The 17,298-nt window shown below is 45.5% G+C and overlaps 1 protein-coding gene across 1 annotated transcript in view; it reads right to left on the reverse strand.

The window, feature by feature from the left end:
- RAP1GAP2 (RAP1 GTPase activating protein 2) overlaps positions 1-11,897 on the reverse strand; it is an 882,491-nt gene extending 870,594 nt beyond the window's left edge. The window contains exon 1 of the mRNA XM_056558445.1: positions 11,746-11,897. The gene's annotated coding sequence lies outside the window, so the exon portion shown is untranslated. The remainder of the gene's footprint in view (positions 1-11,745) is intronic.
- Positions 11,898-17,298: the final 5,401 nt, after the last annotated feature.

A 17,298-nucleotide genomic window follows, 5' to 3' on the forward strand; every position in this document is an offset into this window, starting at 1 on the left:
TGCAGTGGCTTATGGGGCCCCCACTAAGCACTGCCCAAGGCACTGTACCTTCAGTGGCTAGGGCAAAATATGGGCTTGCTTACATTAATCTTGGGGAAACTATAAACACGTTTTACAATTTCAGATTATTATATCTGTTATACTATTATATCTATATTTATAAAAATGAGTATATTTTTGGGTTGAAAAAATGCTGTCACTGCAGCTATTGCCTGTGTGTCTCTATGAGGAGTCCAAATACAGGAATTGTGGGTAGGACAAGCAGGGCTCTGTGCAGGCTCCTGGCTTGTAAGTCATCCTGATGTGTAAGTACTGCTTGTACTCACTGCAGAGAGCCCTGCTTGTCCTCAGTGCACAGAGCCCTGCTTGTCCTCAGTGTACAGAGCCCTGCTTTTCCTCAGTGTACAGAGCCCTGCTTGTCCTCAGTACACAGAGCCCTGCTTGTCCTCAGTCTACAGAGCCCTGCTTGTCCTCAGTCTACAGAGCCCTGCTTGTCCTCAGTCTACAGAGCCCTGCTTGTCCTCAGTCTACAGAGCCCTGCTTGTCCTCAGTCTACAGAGCCCTGCTTGTCCTCAGTGTACAGAGCCCTGCTTGTCCTCAGTGTACAGAGCCCTGCTTGTTCTCAGTGCACAGAGCCCTGCTTGTTCTTCAGTGCACAGAGCCCTGCTTGTCCTCAGTATACAGAGCCCTGCTTGTACTCACTGCACAGAGCCCTGCTTGTCCTCGGTGTACAGAGCCCTGCTTGTCCTCAGTGCTCAGATCCATGCTTTGTCCTCAGTGTACAGAGCCCTGCTTGTCCTCAGTGCTCAGATACATGCTTGTCCTCAGTGCAGAGCCCTGCTTGTCCTCATTGTACAGAGCCCTGCTTGTCCTCAGTGTACAGAGCCCTACTTGTCCTTAGTGCACAGAGCACTGCTTGCCCTCAGTGTACAGAGCCCTGCTTGTTCTCAGTGTACAGAGCCCTGCTTGTCCTCATTACACAGAGCCCTGCTTGTCCTCAGTCTACAGAGCCCTGCTTGTCCTCAGTCTACAGAGCCCTGCCTGTCCTCAGTCTACAGAGCCCTGCTTGTCCTCAGTGTACAGAGCCCTGCTGTCCTCAGTGCACAGAGTCCTGCTTGTCCTCAGTGTACAGAGCCCTGCTTGTCCTCAGTGCTCAGATACATGCTTGTCCTCAGTGCACAGAGCCCTGCTTGTCCTCATTGTACAGAGCCCTGCTTGTCCTCAGTGTACAGAGCCCTACTTGTCCTTAGTGCACAGAGCACTGCTTGCCCTCAGTGTACAGAGCCCTGCTTGTTCTCAGTGTACAGAGCCCTGCCTGTCCTCAGTCTACAGAGCCCTGCTTGTCCTCAGTGTACAGAGCCCTGCTGTCCTCAGTGCACAGAGTCCTGCTTGTCCTCAGTGCACAGAGCCCTGCTTGTCCTCAGTGTACAGAGCCCTGCTTGTCCTCAGTGTACAGAGCCCTGCTTGTTCTCAGTGCACAGAGCCCTGCTTGTCTTCAGTGCACAGAGCCCTGCTTGTCCTCAGTATACAGAGCCCTGCTTGTCCTCAGTGCTCAGATCCATGCTTTGTCCTCAGTGTACAGAGCCCTGCTTGTCCTCAGTGCTCAGATCCATGCTTTGTCCTCAGTGTACAGAGCCCTGCTTGTCCTCAGTGCTCAGATACATGCTTGTCCTCAGTGCACAGAGCCCTGCTTGTCCTCATTGTACAGAGCCCTGCTTGTCCTCAGTGTACAGAGCCCTACTTGTCCTTAGTGCACAGAGCACTGCTTGCCCTCAGTGTACAGAGCCCTGCTTGTCCTCAGTGTACAGAGCCCTGCTTGTTCTCAGTGTACAGAGCCCTGCTTGTCCTCAGTACACAGAGCCCTGCTTGTCCTCAGTCTACAGAGCCCTGCCTGTCCTCAGTCTACAGAGCCCTGCTTGTCCTCAGTGTACAGAGCCCTGCTGTCCTCAGTGCACAGAGTCCTGCTTGTCCTCAGTGCACAGAGCCCTGCTTGTCCTCAGTGTACAGAGCCCTGCTTGTCCTCTGTGCACAGAGCCCTGCTTGTCCTCAGTATACAGAGCCCTGCTTGTCCTCGGTGTACAGAGCCATGCTTGTCCTCAGTGTACAGAGCCCTGCTTGTCCTCAGTGCTCAGATCCTTGCTTGTCCTCAGTGTACAGAGCCCTGCTTGTCCTCAGTGTACAGAGCCCTGCTTTCCCTCAGTGTACAGAGCACTGCTTGTCCTCAGTGTACAGAGCCCTGCTTGTCCTCAGTACACAGAGCCCTGTTTGTCCTCAGTCTACAGAGCCCTGCTTGTCCTCAGTCTACAGAGCCCTGCTTGTCCTCAGTCTATAGAGCCCTGCCTGTCCTCAGTGTACAGAGCCCTGCTTGTCCTCAGTGTACAGAGCCCTGTTTGTCCTCAGTGCACAGAGCCCTGCTTGTCCTCAGTGCACAGAGCCCTGCTTGTCCTCAGTGCACAGAGCCCTGCTTGTCCTCAGTATACAGAGCCCTGCTTGTACTCACAGCACAGAGCCCTGCTTGTCCTCAGTGTACAGAGCCCTGCTTGTTCACCCTCACTTCCTGTATTTGGACTTCTCACAGAGACACACAGGCAGTAGCTGCAGGGACACAAATATACACATTTTTAAACTAACGTATATTACACAGGCAACGTGATTGTGAGCCCACTCTCTTCTTTAGGTACTCACACACATTAGATTAAAAGAGTTGTCCACTTTTTATTGTTTTTTTATATTATGTATAGAACAGGAAATCCTACAGTTTTCTAACATACATGTATTAAAAATTCTAGCCACATCCCTTTATTTTACAAGTGCAGTGACCCCTTACAACTCCCAAGTTAGTCCATAGTAGCACATGCCATGGACTGTCCTGTGACCCACCACACACATCATGTGATCCATAATATTCAGGTGACAACTGCCACATTTTTAAGATGAAGAATAATATTACGGTACATTGAAGTTAGAGCCAAGTGTAACACCTCAGGATCATGTCTGTCAGTGTCTGTGGTAGTGGTTCTTATATTCTTCTCACTGTCACCTCCATTTGTGTTTTTTTTTTTTGTTTTTTTTTTACAGATCCCTTCATTAACAACATAACAACCTCACCTAGAAACATTTGTATTTTATGTATTTAACAATTAACATTATTAACAACATGACAATGTTACCTACAGACAGTCGAATTTTACTTAAATAATTCATCCATCATCCTTCCTATTCAGCAATGAACATCATGTAACCCTTTTGTCAGGTGAACGCCAGGGGTCACATGGTGTGTGTGGGCATGTGTATTTGTGCGATAGATCACATGAGTTACCACATGTTGAGTGCTGTCAATTAGCTCATGGATACATTACACAAGGCTAATCTGTGAGTTAGGGTGCATGCACACTACGTTTCTTAAGATACGGGACCGTATACGGCTGGGGAGAGGGGGGCAGAGAGTCAGGGGCGGGGCAACCGCATGCTGCCGTATGCGGTCCCGTATCTAATGTATTTCAATGAGGGACCGGAGTGAAACGCTGCCTCCTGTCGGCTCCGCTTTGGCCCGTATATGGTTTCCCGACCGGACCTAAAAACGTAGTACACAGCGTTTTTAGGTCCGGTCGGGAAACCGTATACAGGGCAAAACGGAGCCAACCGGAGGCAACGTTTCACTCCGGTCGCTCATTGAAATACATTAGATACGGGACCGCATACGGCAGCATGTGGTTGCCCCACCCCTGACTCTCCGCCCCCCTCTCCCCAGCCATATATACGGTCCCGTATCTTAAGAAACGTAGTGTGAATGCACCCTTATGTACAGATGCAGGGTTACAATACTGGTATAAGAAAGGTATGTGAGCAGAATTTTTAATTCATGTATATGAATTATAAATGATCAAGTAAAATAGCACTAAAGTTAACCCTTTAAATGAACAATCATTAACCAATGGCAGTCTGTCAACCTTCTAAAATAAATTGGACAATTTTCAGCCAAGAGTTGAATGAAAGATCAGGAAAAAAATTTAAAAAAAATTTAAAAAACCACCATAAGGTGATTTTAGTACGTACCTGGCAGGCAGTAGTGGGCATGCTTAGAAAGGATCTGCGCTTGTCTTGGGACTAAATGGCTATGTTGTGAGATTACCATAACACTGTGGCTAGCTGTTTGTGAACTTGTATTTCCTGTTTGACTTTTCTTTTTCTGAGTACAAATCTCACAATTCCATCTTCCTCCCTCCTACACATCAGCCACCCCACCCATTGAAACATAAATGAGCTGCATCCATTCAAACACCTGTGGTTTTCAATCAGGGTGCCTACAGCTGTTGCATTAGTTGTAGAGGGATCTCTCTCCCACCAAGCGATCCCTCCACCCATTGAAACAGACAGGCTCTCTGTTATCAGCTGACTAGTGAGTCAGGTCTCGGCCGCATTGCAAGCTGGGAAAAATCTGAGACAACAGTCATTTTGTATGCTGGTAAAAATAAATATTGGAGTGAAAATCACATAAGAATTGTGAGAAAACCGTCACACACAGGTACAGACACTATATTATGAACTTTACAGCCCCTGTAGCATAGTCAAATAAAAACAATTCCTGGAATACCCCTTTAATCTACCCATGCATGCGCAATTTGACCATGAATGTGCCATCAATGGGTCTGACAGCACTCGCAAATGGCCCATTGGACAATAAACACAGCCTGTTTCGACAGTCAAGTGACAGATGCACTATACGATACATTGACGCCCAAGCATACAGATGAATGGAGACTCAAACAATATGTTTGGTACAAAAAAATAACCTAAATGTGAAATCCAGTTACCAGGTATATGTCATTGGAAGGTCAATGGAAGACAGTATCAGCTGAAAATCTTTTCTACAAAGCAATGTGCGATCTATCTTTTAGCAAAATATCTTTTAGTAATATTAAAGATGCCATAAGAAACTGCCTTTCCATAACACAGATATGGTCAGTACTGTAAAGTAACAATAGCAGGGAACCTACTTATCACAAAGTCAGAATGATAAATGTCACAAGCTCTTGCGACTACCCGTACATCACCCACTAGTGATCTATAGCTGGGAACAGAATTAATCAGAGTGCTGACCTTTCCCTCTCAGTGCTCCCTACAAATCTGTATCTCGTATAACTGAGAGTCCTATTGATTTTTTGGTGTATTGTTATGACCCATCCAGATGACACATCTAAAGATCTGATGCTGATTTCTTAGGATATAGTAAAGCAGGGTATACAAAGACACGTCAGCTGCCTTTTACTACTGCTTCTTTCCCCATTGCTATAGAGATCAGTAAAACTGCATCTGACTATTCTGCCCTCTTATATCAGATCATGTAAAATACTCATGGCATACTAAATGTCGACAATGTGCACTACTGCAGACAATACATGATTCCTGTCATCTATATAGTATTATATTTTTCATATATGCACCACTTAATATTCTGTACAGATGTTTCAGTCTTGCTGATGGAACTAAATCCTTTCCTTTGTAGAAGAAGATTTAAACCAAGACACATGGAGGTCATGGACACTATACATGGTCTTCGTGAGCTGGAAAAGTGAAGTGTCTTGAATACATAGCTACAGCTTCATTCTGTAATATGCTATGACTAGTCATGAGCAGCAGGGGCCATATTCGAATTCGCAATATTTTGCAAATACATTGACAATTATTCGTCCTATGATCATGAAATTCTCATATTCGCTATGTTCATTCACTTTTTTTTCCATGCGACAATTCGCATGGAAAATTTGCATAAAAGTTTGCATAAAAATTTGCATGCGAAAAAAACTAATTTGCAAGGAAAATTTGCATTAAAATTTGCATGTGAAAAAAAAAAAAACGAATATTCGTCATTACGAATATATTGCACTATATTCTAAATATTCGCAAAATCGCAAAGTGACAATATTCGCAAGAAAAATTCGCATTACGAATATTCGTGCTCAACACTAGCTATGACATGGATAAATAGAATAAAATTTTTTTTTTCTGATCTACTATATTTGGTGCACCACCTACCAAACATTGTTGCAGTAGTAATGATGGTTAAAGGGATCATCCAGGAATAGAAACACAGAGAAGATTGCTCCCAAAAACAGAACCACACCTGTAATGTCTGTTTTTGTGTCTTTGTGTTTTTGTGTCTTGGGGTCAGTTCAGACAATGGCATTCTTGTCTGAGCAGTTTCTGTTCAAATTCTCCCTGTGCTTGGAAGAGTTAAAGGGGTTATCCAGGAAAAAACTTTTTTTTATATATCAACTGGCTTCAGAAAGTTAAACAGATTTGTAAATTACTTCTATTAAAAAAATCTTAATCCTTTCAGTACTAATGAGCTGATGAAGTTGAGTTGTTCTTTTCTAAGTGCTCTCTGATGACACCTCTCTCGGGAACTGTCCAGAGTGGAAGCAAATCCCCATAGCAAACCTCTTCTACTCTGTGCAGTTCCCGAGACAAGCAGAGATGTCAGCAGAGAGCACTGTTGCCAGACAGAAAAGAACAACTCAACATCAGCAGCTGATAATTATTGGAAGGATTAAGATGTTTTAATAGAAATCATTTACAAATCTGTTTAAGTTTCTGGAGCCAGTTTATATAAAAAAAATTTTTTTTTCCTGGAAAACCCCTTTAATGCTTTGAGACAATTACAACTCAGGTGTGGCTATTTAAACCCTAGCTTTGCTGCACTCTGGTTGCGGGTGATTGAACTTACATGTCTGTTTTATCATGCACCTTGTATTTATTTTGTGATATTTTCTAAGTTTTAGCCATGGTTAATAGTCCTGGTTATTATAGATTTTAGTCTGTAGTACATTTGTCGTTTTTAAGGATTATGTACTGTATGTCCGTTCTGCTTTAATCTTGTATCTTAGTCTGTGTTCACACTGTGAGTCTCGTTTATATAATTCCTGTTCTGATATCCTGATTCCTCCATGTTGTTTGGAGTTTGGTTTTGTGGAATCTGTACAGAATGATCAGTTTCTCAGTCTAGTGTTCCATATTATATTTCTGTTTCCTTCTAGGCTAGTATCCTGATCACACGGTAGAGTGTGCCTGCTGGCTAGAAGTCTATCTGGAGTTATTGCTGACTACTCCTTTTGTGGAGTGGGGTGTCTAGTTTGTTCTTTGTATGTGTCCAGAGTTGTTTGCTGATCTTTAGAGTTTTTAGTACATGCGCTGATCATAGAGTACATGATCAGTAATCTGGTGTTTCCTCTGTGCTTTACCATTGGTCTATAGTGCCCTTTGTTCTTACTCAGTGATCTGTGTCCTCTGAACTTAATCTGTTTATGTTAACTATCTAGTCCAGTGTGAACAGTGTTCTATGTTCCTGATCAATTTAGTGTTTAACATTGAGTTCTTCTGTTTATCCCCCGCAATTCCTGGTTTTTGCTGGATATTCATTCCATACAGGGGTCAAGAGCTGGAAAAAAAAAAGTGGGATTTCCACTCAAAAGTGGTCATGCAGGACTCCTGCTAATAAGAACAGTGTTCCAGCTGTGGAAAAAGTGCAGGATCTCAGTTCCCACACGTTCCTGCAGGATTTGAGCCTTGATTCCATACCTATTCTTGTTCATTTAATCACAAATGCTGTTTATCTGGTTTCCGGTTTTTGAACAGTTTGTTAGTACATTATATTTTGCCTTGTTTGCCTGTATATATTCTGTCTTGTATATCTGTTTGTTTGGTAGTTTTCCCGTTATGTTTCGGGCCTGTGACCAACTATGTTTATTATTTCTTTTATGCTTATTGCACTTTAGCGCAGGTAGGGACCGGCGCAGTGGTTGTCAATACGCCGTTTAGGGGGGATGGGCAAGTAGGCAGGGAGAGTGTTATTAGGAACAGCTTAGGGCTCCCTTTCCCTGTCCCCCCAGTCGGTCATGACACACCTGTCCCCAGGTTGTGTGTGGTACTAATTTCCACTATAGTAATGGGAACAAAGTTGTATAACCACACAACCTGAAAGCAGGTGTGGTGCAATTATGGGGTGCTAAATTAATTGAAACCCTTTAATTAAAACTTGAATCTTTTATAATATTAGCTAAAAAGGCATACAATAAAATTAACAAATCACAGAAACTGGCAAAAGAAACATTTCGTAGGATTATATCTTCTTCCAGGGTTCAAAGAAAGTTTTAACGACCGAACTGTACATCGAAGTGAGCGCCACCTTGGTCTTCCAGTGCAGTTGTTTGGTATATGCATTTGTGTTTTTCCCTGTTGTTATCTCTTTTTTTGCACTTTATTTTTGGCTCTAGGGATATATGCAATAGATTTACCTTGTATTTTTTCACTACCTGTCTTCCATATTTTTCTTTTGGAGCAGAGCATTTTGTATCTTCATATGGATATTTGCCTAGACTTTCTTGGGCATCTTCTTTGCCAGTTACTGTAATTTGCTAATTTTACAGAGTTTTACAAATTCTAAATTTAGAAAATATTGCATAGACAAAAGTTTTTAGACCCTTTACTATGACACTTGAAATGTAGCTTTGGGACCTTCTATTCCCCTTATTTCTACACCTTGATTGGAGTGAAGGGGAAAAGGGCCTTGATGAGAACCCAATGGTCACTCTTGTTGAGTGGGGGATAAACTTCCAGAATCTCAACCATCACTGCACACTCCACCAATCTAGGCTTTAAAAAAACACTGAAAGGATTACAGGATTCTCAGACTGTGGGAAACAAGATTTTCTGGACCCAATTCTAAGTATCATGTCTGGAGGTAACCAGGCGCTGCTCTTTACCTGCCCAATACCATCTTTACAGTGAAGCATGGTGGTGGCAGCATCAGGGATGTGCACAGACATTTTTGGGGGGCAGAGGCTGAAATAAAAAAAAAAGGGCACTTGTTATAATTACTTATATAAATGCCCACATAATGATGCCAGACTGCTGAGGACACTTATAGGAGGAACGTAAAAAGGGCAGGGGCTCAAGCTCTCTTTCTAGTGAACCTGTGCACGTCCCTCGGTGGCATCATTCTGTATGGTGGTTTTTCAGCAGATGGGACAAGAAAACTCCTCAGAGGTGAGGAAATGCTGAATGGAGCTACATTCTTGATGGAAAACTGTGCTCTGAACCAAATAGATAATCTCTGGAGACATCTGAAAATGTAGAATGAAGTGGATCCAGAAAGAAGGCGAAATGTAAATCCTTTTTTTATATTTCCCATTCCTTTTGAATACACTTGTGGTGTCCCAGCACCAATGGCTGTACTATGGCTTCGGGCTGCTTTGGGCAGCTCTGCAGCACAAGGTGTTGGGCCCACCATAGGACTTATTGTTCTATCAATTATGTTTGCACTTTGTTAAGAAGTAATACATTTTCCCCAATAAATTCTATTGTTGTTATCTGTATATATATGTTATTCATGTGTTATTATACCCTTAAGAGAGAAGCTGTGTAAACCCCATGTGACCCTGCCTGACAATGGAAACGCTTAAATTCTTCCCTATATAGGGTAGTGGGGGAGAAGTCCCCCAGTTCAGAGTTGAGCTCAGTCTGAGCTTCAGTGTGGTTAAGGTGTGTTGTGTGTGGAAGCCTCGAGGGAACACCCAGGTCAAATCGATTTAATCAGGTCGTTCTGCAAGTTCATGCCCCGGCGGAGAAGGCTACAGTACCTTGGCATAACCCTACCTACCAGGATTCATCTACCCATCTTACAAGTCAGTGTCAATCCATTTGGTGAAAGCACCATAAGTCCCAGAAAGGCAACAGGGCTCCCAAGGGGTTATGCTGTATCCTTTCTCCTAATACCAACTGTCTGTGTAATACCATCTGCACCCAGCTCAGTAAAGACAGTTATCCGTAACCTGACATGTGTGTTTATTTACTCCCCGTGTTTGGCCCAAGAGAAGCTGTCTCCAACCTCAGACCGTGTATAGGATAATGGTGCCCTGGCGTCGCAAAGGGAAATTATTTCTCCTAACACCCAGTGGCAACCACAAAACTTGGCATCACCAACAGGATAATTCCTCATCATGCACCGACACCACACACTTCTGGCTTTGGCTCGGAAGTTGCAGTGGCAATTCTCCCCAAAAAAATCCCACCTGCATGGAAATCTAGCCAACTACTATGATTATTCTGCCCAATTTACATGGCAATGCTATCTCTAACAAAAAAATACTAACAAAAAAAAACTAAAATAGAGTGCACATAAAAGTTCCATCCAGTGGCAATATAATATGATGCACAGATAACAATATTTTGCATGGTCCAAAGGCCAATGCCTGCATCCCAGTTGAAACCATCAAGATCAAGAGGAAGTAGCAGAGAGGAATATTTAAACAGGGACTGGTGCAAACAAGATGAACCATACCAATGCGTTGTGGGACGCAAATATCCAAATGAGTCTGTGATATGTCTGCACATGACAAATAGGGATTATATTCTTCTAGCTGCACATGTATAACACTCCAGGCTAATGATAACATATACTGCCATAATGACAGGGATGAGCCGCTCTGCAGCTGCCTACTACAGTATATCAAAGGAGGCAGCACATAATACAGACCATTGCGAAGATATAAAATACATAATAAAAAGGCTTTGTAATTATTATTTTTACATAAACATAGAAGCTTAGAAATCACGTGACATCTCTGAAGCTCACATATGTTGTAGATGAGTGGTCTCCAATCTGTCTACCTCCAGCTGTTGCAAAACTACAACTCCTAGCCTGCCTGGACAGCCGTTGGCTGTCCGGGCATGCTAGGAGTTGTAGTTTTGCAACAGTTTGGAAACGTAGAGACATAGGCATTAGATATAGACTCATGTCCACATTGTTCGTCATGTATATATTGTAGATTAACTTTCTTAAGTTGCATCATAGATACAGCGATGTGCTGTGATAGCAGAGCCACAGGAAGTGTTGTAAAATAAACATTTCCTTATAGCGCTATAATGGTAAAGTAAAGGTTCTTGTTTTTTTACATCAGCTTTGTCGCCTTGCATTCTTTACCGGCTTAACAGGACCGTGTTTTCTTTTACCATCACAGCACCAGTTCTCCTTCAGCAGATGTGAACAAATGGGATAACTTTCTATAGCCTCGAGCTTTTCTTAAAGGCATCTTTCCGCGTATGCAACAGGTACCTAGTCATATACGAGAGCTTTCCAAATGGTTCATTACACCATTCTATTCTATAGTGCTGGTAAACAGATTGGATCACCTATGAAATAATGGGAAATCCAACTCAACAGTGGTACAGCCCAGGCATAAATAAGATGAAATAGTGCCAGCCATCATGAATACTTAAATGCCCTCTCTCATTGTCATGCCAGGCAATACCACCCGAGACAACATAAAAATAGACCTGGTTGCATCATATAGGGTATTCCCTATGAGCAGGTGTCAGCAAAATCCCTATGTCTAGCATAATGGAGGTTAAACATGCAACAGAGGAAATGTTTAGGCAACAGTGAGTTAAATGACCTTTCCCTCTTAAGTCTTGATTTCTATCACAATCAGTACAGAACCCTCCCTTAAATTTAACTTCTATAGCCGAACGCAAAGATTAGCCAAGCACGAATTCTGCAGCAAATAGTCAATTAACAGGACCATTGTGGGAATGGATTAGTTTAGTAGGTAAAGAGTTAAAACACGCAAGTGCAGCAAGACAGTATGCATGTAAATACGTAGGATGTAAGTCTAGAAGATAAGGTCCCCTTGTGTTTGTCCTTCTAAGAAGATGCCCATGTACTGTAGCCTATTGAGACAGCCTTACCTGGGTGGCAGGAGTCCTTGTCTACAAATGAGAGCCTCGCTAGCACAGGACACGTCAGGGAGCTTTATTCTGCCAGTCTTCCAGTTGAGCAGAGCTGAGATGAAGCTGTTACTCTCTGCTGCTATTAGGAGACGATGTGCTTGTCTTTGCTAACCTGCTGTTTGAATGCTTCTCTGTTGGCATGCTCTCACACATCCAAACAGCCACCAGGGGGCCATACAGGCTTGTGCACAATGCTACCAACCCTACTGCGTTACCAATGTGAATTCGGGTAGAAAAACAGACATGGTGCACATCTACAATCTTGTATAATGATCTGATTGCTTCTCAGCATAATATCAAAAACTAACAGGTTGTTAGTATACATTTTTGATCAAAAAGTACAAGCCCACTCGCCACGTCAAGGCCACCTATTGAGAGTGGGTCCCTAATGTCCCTAGCATAAAATGGCGCAGCACCGAGCGGCGACCACCACCGCCGCGACACCAATGCCCACAGGGGGGAACGACCCACCGGCAGAGCGGCCCCAATGCCACTCAAACCAGTCTATGGGCCGCACCCCCCCGCAGACACGGCGCCACGGCAGTAACGGACACCGCACAGCACCACACCAGTGTGAACAAGGTGTAATGGCTCACTTACCATGCTCTCCCAGTCAGACTGGGAGGCTGCTAGGAAAGAAATGACCCATGTGTAGCTAACTACTACTTATATAGGGTTGGGCTGAGGGGGTGGGGAAGAGTGCAGACAACATGTTCAAACAAAAAAAAGAGGGGATAGAAATCACAGTGTGAATTCGGGTAGAAAAACAGACATGGTGCACATCTACAATCTTGTATAATGATCTGATTGCTTCTCAGCATAATATCAAAAACTAACAGGTTGTTAGTATACATTTTTGATCAAAAAGTACAAGCCCACTCGCCACGTCAAGGCCACCTATTGAGAGTGGGTCCCTAATGTCCCTAGCATAAAATGGCGCAGCACCGAGCGGCGACCACCACCGCCGCGACACCAATGCCCACAGGGGGGAACGACCCACCGGCAGAGCGGCCCCAATGCCACTCAAACCAGTCTATGGGCCGCACCCCCCCGCAGACACGGCGCCACGGCAGTAACGGACACCGCACAGCACCACACCAGTGTGAACAAGGTGTAATGGCTCACTTACCATGCTCTCCCAGTCAGACTGGGAGGCTGCTAGGAAAGAAATGACCCATGTGTAGCTAACTACTACTTATATAGGGTTGGGCTGAGGGGGTGGGGAAGAGTGCAGACAACATGTTCAAACAAAAAAAAAAGAGGGGATAGAAATCACAGTGTGAATTCGGGTAGAAAAACAGACATGGTGCACATCTACAATCTTGTATAATGATCTGATTGCTTCTCAGCATAATATCAAAAACTAACAGGTTGTTAGTATACATTTTTGATCAAAAAGTACAAGCCCACTCGCCACGTCAAGGCCACCTATTGAGAGTGGGTCCCTAATGTCCCTAGCATAAAATGGCGCAGCACCGAGCGGCGACCACCACCGCCGCGACACCAATGCCCACAGGGGGGAACGACCCACCGGCAGAGCGGCCCCAATGCCACTCAAACCAGTCTATGGGCCGCACCCCCCCGCAGACACGGCGCCACGGCAGTAACGGACACCGCACAGCACCACACCAGTGTGAACAAGGTGTAATGGCTCACTTACCATGCTCTCCCAGTCAGACTGGGAGGCTGCTAGGAAAGAAATGACCCATGTGTAGCTAACTACTACTTATATAGGGTTGGGCTGAGGGGGTGGGGAAGAGTGCAGACAACATGTTCAAACAAAAAAAAAGAGGGGATAGAAATCACAGTGTGAATTCGGGTAGAAAAACAGACATGGTGCACATCTACAATCTTGTATAATGATCTGATTGCTTCTCAGTTTTTGATATTATGCTGAGAAGCAATCAGATCATTATACAAGATTGTAGATGTGCGCTATGTCTGTATTCTACTTGAATCCACATTGTGATTTCTTTCTTCCCCCTTTTTTTGTTTTTTAAACATGTGCTGCACTCTTCCCCACCCCCCACAGCCTAAACCTATATAGGTGGTAATTAACCACAACAGGGCCATTTCACTCCTAGCAGCCTCCCAGTCTGACTGGGAGAGCAAGGTAAGTGAACCATTACACCTTGTTCACACTGGTGTGGTGCGGGGCGGCGTCTGTTGCTGCCGTGGTGCTGTGTCTGCGGGCGGGTGCGGCCTATAGACTGGTTTGAGAGGCATTGGGGCCGCTCTGCCAGTGGGTCGCTCCCCCCCGTGGGCACTGGTGTCGCGGCGGTGGTGGTCGCCGCTCTGTGCTGCACCATTTTATGCTAGGGACGTTAGGGACCCACTCTGAATAGGTGGCCTTGACGTGGCGAGTGGGCTTGTACTTTTTGATCAAAAATGTATACTAACAACCTGTTAGTTTTTGATATTATGCTGAGAAGCAATCAGATCATTATACAAGATTGTAGATGTGCGCTATGTCTGTATTCTACTTGAATCCACATTGTGATTTCTTTCTTCCCCCTTTTTTTGTTTTTTAAACATGTGCTGCACTCTTCCCCACCCCCCACAGCCTAAACCTATATAGGTGGTAATTAACCACAACAGGGCCATTTCACTCCTAGCAGCCTCCCAGTCTGACTGGGAGAGCAAGGTAAGTGAACCATTACACCTTGTTCACACTGGTGTGGTGCGGGGCGGCGTCTGTTGCTGCCGTGGTGCTGTGTCTGCGGGCGGGTGCGGCCTATAGACTGGTTTGAGAGGCATTGGGGCCGCTCTGCCAGTGGGTCGCTCCCCCCCGTGGGCACTGGTGTCGCGGCGGTGGTGGTCGCCGCTCTGTGCTGCACCATTTTATGCTAGGGACGTTAGGGACCCACTCTGAATAGGTGGCCTTGACGTGGCGAGTGGGCTTGTACTTTTTGATCAAAAATGTATACTAACAACCTGTTAGTTTTTGATATTATGCTGAGAAGCAATCAGATCATTATACAAGATTGTAGATGTGCGCTATGTCTGTATTCTACTTGAATCCACATTGTGATTTCTTTCTTCCCCCTTTTTTTGTTTTTTAAACATGTGCTGCACTCTTCCCCACCCCCCACAGCCTAAACCTATATAGGTGGTAATTAACCACAACAGGGCCATTTCACTCCTAGCAGCCTCCCAGTCTGACTGGGAGAGCAAGGTAAGTGAACCATTACACCTTGTTCACACTGGTGTGGTGCGGGGCGGCGTCTGTTGCTGCCGTGGTGCTGTGTCTGCGGGCGGGTGCGGCCTATAGACTGGTTTGAGAGGCATTGGGGCCGCTCTGCCAGTGGGTCGCTCCCCCCCGTGGGCACTGGTGTCGCGGCGGTGGTGGTCGCCGCTCTGTGCTGCACCATTTTATGCTAGGGACGTTAGGGACCCACTCTGAATAGGTGGCCTTGACGTGGCGAGTGGGCTTGTACTTTTTGATCAAAAATGTATACTAACAACCTGTTAGTTTTTGATATTATGCTGAGAAGCAATCAGATCATTATACAAGATTGTAGATGTGCGCTATGTCTGTATTCTACTTGAATCCACATTGTGATTTCTTTCTTCCCCCTTTTTTTGTTTTTTAAACATGTGCTGCACTCTTCCCCACCCCCCACAGCCTAAACCTATATAGGTGGTAATTAACCACAACAGGGCCATTTCACTCCTAGCAGCCTCCCAGTCTGACTGGGAGAGCAAGGTAAGTGAACCATTACACCTTGTTCACACTGGTGTGGTGCGGGGCGGCGTCTGTTGCTGCCGTGGTGCTGTGTCTGCGGGCGGGTGCGGCCTATAGACTGGTTTGAGAGGCATTGGGGCCGCTCTGCCAGTGGGTCGCTCCCCCCCGTGGGCACTGGTGTCGCGGCGGTGGTGGTCGCCGCTCTGTGCTGCACCATTTTATGCTAGGGACGTTAGGGACCCACTCTGAATAGGTGGCCTTGACGTGGCGAGTGGGCTTGTACTTTTTGATCAAAAATGTATACTAACAACCTGTTAGTTTTTGATATTATGCTGAGAAGCAATCAGATCATTATACAAGATTGTAGATGTGCGCTATGTCTGTATTCTACTTGAATCCACATTGTGATTTCTTTCTTCCCCCTTTTTTTGTTTTTTAAACATGTGCTGCACTCTTCCCCACCCCCCACAGCCTAAACCTATATAGGTGGTAATTAACCACAACAGGGCCATTTCACTCCTAGCAGCCTCCCAGTCTGACTGGGAGAGCAAGGTAAGTGAACCATTACACCTTGTTCACACTGGTGTGGTGCGGGGCGGCGTCTGTTGCTGCCGTGGTGCTGTGTCTGCGGGCGGGTGCGGCCTATAGACTGGTTTGAGAGGCATTGGGGCCGCTCTGCCAGTGGGTCGCTCCCCCCCGTGGGCACTGGTGTCGCGGCGGTGGTGGTCGCCGCTCTGTGCTGCACCATTTTATGCTAGGGACGTTAGGGACCCACTCTGAATAGGTGGCCTTGACGTGGCGAGTGGGCTTGTACTTTTTGATCAAAAATGTATACTAACAACCTGTTAGTTTTTGATATTATGCTGAGAAGCAATCAGATCATTATACAAGATTGTAGATGTGCGCTATGTCTGTATTCTACTTGAATCCACATTGTGATTTCTTTCTTCCCCCTTTTTTTGTTTTTTAAACATGTGCTGCACTCTTCCCCACCCCCCACAGCCTAAACCTATATAGGTGGTAATTAACCACAACAGGGCCATTTCACTCCTAGCAGCCTCCCAGTCTGACTGGGAGAGCAAGGTAAGTGAACCATTACACCTTGTTCACACTGGTGTGGTGCGGGGCGGCGTCTGTTGCTGCCGTGGTGCTGTGTCTGCGGGCGGGTGCGGCCTATAGACTGGTTTGAGAGGCATTGGGGCCGCTCTGCCAGTGGGTCGCTCCCCCCCGTGGGCACTGGTGTCGCGGCGGTGGTGGTCGCCGCTCTGTGCTGCACCATTTTATGCTAGGGACGTTAGGGACCCACTCTGAATAGGTGGCCTTGACGTGGCGAGTGGGCTTGTACTTTTTGATCAAAAATGTATACTAACAACCTGTTAGTTTTTGATATTATGCTGAGAAGCAATCAGATCATTATACAAGATTGTAGATGTGCGCTATGTCTGTATTCTACTTGAATCCACATTGTGATTTCTTTCTTCCCCCTTTTTTTGTTTTTTAAACATGTGCTGCACTCTTCCCCACCCCCCACAGCCTAAACCTATATAGGTGGTAATTAACCACAACAGGGCCATTTCACTCCTAGCAGCCTCCCAGTCTGACTGGGAGAGCAAGGTAAGTGAACCATTACACCTTGTTCACACTGGTGTGGTGCGGGGCGGCGTCTGTTGCTGCCGTGGTGCTGTGTCTGCGGGCGGGTGCGGCCTATAGACTGGTTTGAGAGGCATTGGGGCCGCTCTGCCAGTGGGTCGCTCCCCCCCGTGGGCACTGGTGTCGCGGCGGTGGTGGTCGCCGCTCTGTGCTGCACCATTTTATGCTAGGGACGT

The sequence above is a fragment of the Hyla sarda genome, chromosome 2 (genome assembly GCF_029499605.1).
Source record: "Hyla sarda isolate aHylSar1 chromosome 2, aHylSar1.hap1, whole genome shotgun sequence".
Lineage (NCBI taxonomy): Eukaryota > Metazoa > Chordata > Amphibia > Anura > Hylidae > Hyla > Hyla sarda.